The sequence below is a fragment of the Callithrix jacchus genome, chromosome 14 (assembly GCF_049354715.1).
Source record: "Callithrix jacchus isolate 240 chromosome 14, calJac240_pri, whole genome shotgun sequence".
Lineage (NCBI taxonomy): Eukaryota > Metazoa > Chordata > Mammalia > Primates > Cebidae > Callithrix > Callithrix jacchus.
In genome coordinates this window covers 22,994,624-22,999,249 of record NC_133515.1, presented here as the reverse complement: position 1 = coordinate 22,999,249, position 4,626 = coordinate 22,994,624, and the positions used below count along the sequence as shown (strand labels likewise).

The 4,626-nt window shown below is 43.9% G+C and overlaps 1 pseudogene; it reads right to left on the bottom strand.

Annotated features, from left to right (window-relative positions):
- Positions 1-222: 222 nt before the first annotated feature.
- Positions 223-1,838, bottom strand: LOC100400328 (ubiquinol-cytochrome c reductase core protein II pseudogene; annotated as a pseudogene).
- Between the last annotated feature and the right edge of the window lie 2,788 nt (positions 1,839-4,626).

Here is a 4,626-nt window from a genome sequence, read left to right as displayed (position 1 = left end):
ATTATAATTAGTATTAAATGTGTGTTGGATAACACCATTTCCAAAGTGTAGAACACTCCTCTCCTAGACCCAGATTTTCATTCCGAAAATGAAAATCAGCACCAGGGACCATCCATCATTGAGCATCAACCCTGAAAGTCCATAGCACAGGTCCTGGAATTAGGCCCAGCTGTACACAGACCTGTGTGACTTCAGGGGACAAACATCATAGAGGGTCACATGTTTCTTTTTTTTTTTTTTTTTAACACTTAAGTAGAATGTTTTATTGACTTTAGGTCAGCTGGCAATAATTACCTGCATTTATGCCTTATTTTACTTCACTGGAAAAAAGACAAATGTTATATTAGAGACTTCTGACTTTCATGTATTTGCTGCTCTGGGCTGAGAACGTTCAGCTCTCTCCTGTAATGTGTGCTTCAGTATTACAACTCATCAACAAAAGGCGTATGTCCCAAATTTCCACTTTCTGCCATCGACTTTTTGCCAGAAACAAACTTCTTTGCCGCATTTATGATATCAGCGTTAGCCACTGAATCAATCTGCTGAAGGACTGTGGATGGTGGCACGTAAGAACCAGCAATTAGGGCCTGGGACCCGACTTCTTCCAGGAGACCCTCAGAAGACTCCACTGACATTAGGTATCCAGCTTTCAGCTTGTTCTTGGCAGTTTGGACATCTGTGTTGGAAAGGTTTCCTTGAGCAATTGTTTTTACTTGATTATAGGCAGCCTTGATAACATCTCCAGCAGCTGTGGCCTGGGAGATAGTATAAATCCCAAAGAGTCCAGAATCTGAGTAACTGGCATTAAATGCAGAAACATCGAATGGCTGGTGAGTTGCCTTGGTAACAGCCTGGTGCAGATGGCTGGTGGTGTTGCTGCCCCTCTTGATATGTGGCCCAGCACCGAGGACATGCTGAAGAACACTAAATGCATTTGCCTCTGCACTTCCCGCGGCAGCACTTTCTGCTACAAGAGCGGCATGGACAAGACTGTCCCCATTCTGTTCTCGGATTTCGCCTCCACAGTACTTGGCCTTGGCACCAGATAAACCAAGTCCACCTCTCATGTTGAGAAACTGTTCAGCAACTTGCTTTAGAACAGGATGACTCACACCAAGTCCAATCAAAGCCATTCTTGCACTTGTGAAATGGTTCTGAACGAAGTAATGTAACTCCTCTGGTGTCACTTTTCCAATCCTATAGTCAGGGCAATACAAGGGATTAGCCAAGGCATTCCGGTAAGCTGCTGCATGCAAATTTTCAATGACATGAGTCTGTGGATTCTGAAAGGCCACAGCCTTGTCAATCTTTAGCTGAGGCTGAATCTCACCTACTTCCCAGTGACGAAATTCTGGTGATGTGGTGACATTGAGCAGGAACTCCATTAGAATATCAACATCGCCCCGCAGGCATTCCACAGTGTAAGCCATGTTTTCCCTTGTTGCAGTCACACTTAATAAGCCACCAACTGCTTCAATTCCACGGGTTATCTTGAAAGATGAAGCTCCTTTTGTCGTCAGACCGGATGCAAGACGCAGCAAATGAGTGGTTCCTAAATTGTTGGAGTCCTCATATCTACTGCCTGCTTTAATGAACAACCCAATTCTTGATACAGGAGCATAGTTTTCCAAAGAAGCAATCACCAAACCATTTGGTAACTTGGTAAACTCGAGGTCCTGAGGTTGTGGCAGTGCTCCTGCAGGCGCAGCTGTGGCTTTAACTTTGGGGGCAACTTTGAGAGAATAAAATCTCGAGAAGGATCCGGCTCTGGTTAGTAGCTTCATGATTCAAGATTGTTCTGACCCATGGTCACTGCCGGATTATAGAAAAGCAAGATGAGAGGGTCACATGTTTCTAATCTCACTGGCTTGGAATCAAGACAGGTTCCTAAAATAATCACATACCCTGATTTCCTAATGGTCTTTGCCAAAGTTGCTGAACCTTCATTAGCAACACATGTCAGGATCAGACAAACCACCCTTTCTCTCCACATTTCTGTCTCCCACTGATGCATCATGAAAAGAGTTATTTGGAGATTCGGCATGCCCCTCCAGATACTCCGAGCTGTCAGGTGACTGTAGAGCTGTGCTGAAGCTTCCCTTTCCCACCTTGCACTGACTGATGTGGGCAATGACATCACCGTGGGGCCCTACTGCCTTTCTCAGGCTCGGCTCCCCTCCAGGGCTCAGAGAAAAGCAGCTTTTTAAGGAAATTAGCACCCAGGAGCTGTTGTTTCTGTGGACTCTATCCTTCCATGGCAAATGCAGCCTGGCACAAGTTTGAGCAACGATTCAGGAGCAGCAGCTTTTGCATCTGGTTGTGTGTGTATGTGTGTATGTGAGAGAGAGACTCGTGTGTGTGTGTGTGTGTGTGTGTGTTGGGTGTGCATGCAAATGCACAGTTTCCCAAGCATAAATATTCTCATGGGTAATTTTTTCAGCTCTCAGAACTCTAAACAGCCTCTAAGCTGTGTCTTCATCTAATCCAACCTGCCCCATTCAATCCCTTCTCCTCAGTCTGACCATCTGTGCCTTCCTGAAACCCAAAACCAAGGGGAGACATATCTCCCATCTCTGTTAGAACGATTTGGAAATTTACTGCCTCACTGCCTGGAACTGGGCTGTCGACCCACTGTTTACCTCAAAGCCTCACTTTCCCCACTTCACTCCCTTTATGCTGCCTACTCATCTTTCAAGATTCAATAGAACTCATATCCTCTGTAGAACATTTTCCAATCAGTCCATCTATCTCCCCACCTCCACAAAAAGAAACAATGCCACATCATCTATTTCGTAAGCACTATCATTCTACACAGAGGTTTCTATTGGATAATAAGCCCCTGCAAAGTACCTAGCACATAACAGCACTTGACAAATGTTGGGCAAGTGAATGCATACATCTTTCAGCTGGCAGAGAATTCCAGGCCCTTATCTGAATCGAATAAAGAATACATCAAAAAGAAAAGTTTGAGGCCAAGGGGATCTCCCACATCAGAGAACTGTGCAATGGGAGCCTACTGGGTCCTCTAAGGAATACACATGTATCTCCCAAGAGGCTCACTATGTGGATGACAACCAGGCAGAGGGTGCTTAGAGCCAGAAAAGACCAGCAGGGAAGGGCCACAGACACAGCCAGCTTCCCCCTTCAACCTGCCCGAGTACAGGGGAACTGGACACAGAGAGAGGCCAAAGGAGGAGGAAGGAAAGAGCAAATCTTATCTGCACCCTGACCCAGTACTGGTTCCCAGAGTCTGAGATAGGCCTGTGCTGTAGGAAGAGACTCCCATTCCTGTTCTTTCTCCCCTGAGTTCTTGGGCTCTCACTTTCCTTTTAAAACTTACTTCCAAAAAAGCGTCAGAGAAGACACTAGCCAAAGACACATACCTGCCTTCCCTTCTCATCCCAAATCTCAGGAGACAAAAATAAAGTATGCTTTATAAAGGAAAACAATCTTTATCTAAGTTAGATAACCAGAAAGGGTGTTTAAAGGACCCAAAGTTTACAAGACATCATGAGGGATGAGGTCAGATGGTGGCTGAGCCCACATCCACAGTGTCTTTGCCTGTTTTGTGTTGCTACAACAAAATACCACAGACTGGCTGCCTTACAAACACTAGAACTTTGTTTGACTTAGGACCTGGAGGCTGGGAAGTCCAAGATCAAGAAGCCACATCTGGTGAGGGCCTTCTTGCTGTGTCATAACAGGATGGCAGCCATCACATAAGTGAGAGAGAGTGAGAGAGGTACCAAACTCACTCTTCATAAGGACCGACTCTTGAGATAGTAAACTCATTCCCCAGCTAACAGCATTAATCCATTCATGAGGGTTAATGCCATAATTACCTCTTAAAGTTGCCATCTCTCAACACTGTTAACATTGGGGATTATGTTTCCAACACATCAATTTTGGGGTACACATTCAAACCATAGCACACAGAAGCCTACTCACTGCACAGCCTTGCATGTCCCATACCACCCATCACAAGACTGGAATAAAGGGGCAATAGAAGTCAGACAACCTTCAGTACAAAACTGAAAAGGATATCAACAAAGCGTAAGTATTTAAAGACTGTCATCAGAAAAAAAGCTTCAAACACACAAATGGAAAAATAAATTATCCAGAAAAGAATTAGGAAGAAACAGAAGATAATCTTTAAGTAGACATAATTTGGTACCAATCATAGGCATATATTCTTTTATGAACAAAAATTTAAATTTTTTAAAGGAAAAACTACCAAAAAGAGGACAAGCAAAATCTTCAAGGCATAAGAGAGGGAAGGATTAATTTTTTAAAAAAAGAAAAGGAAATGAAATTAAAAACATAAAATCCTATACTCAATCAAACTATCATTCAAGTGTGAGGAAAAATAAAACTGTTTCCGGTTATGGCATGATAAATTGGATTATTGCTTCGTTACTCACTTTTGCCCTCGACTATGGGACCCTATCAACCCCATCCCATTAGTTTTGGCCTTGGCCAGGTGACTTGCTTCGGCTAATGATATATGAGCAAAAATTGGGCTGTGTCTGCATGGTTTTGCTGGCCTCTCGAGCTCTTGTGATTTGCCATGAGAAGAATATGCCCCAGGGATCTATTGCTCCCAGAACCAAACATGTGGAGCAGAAC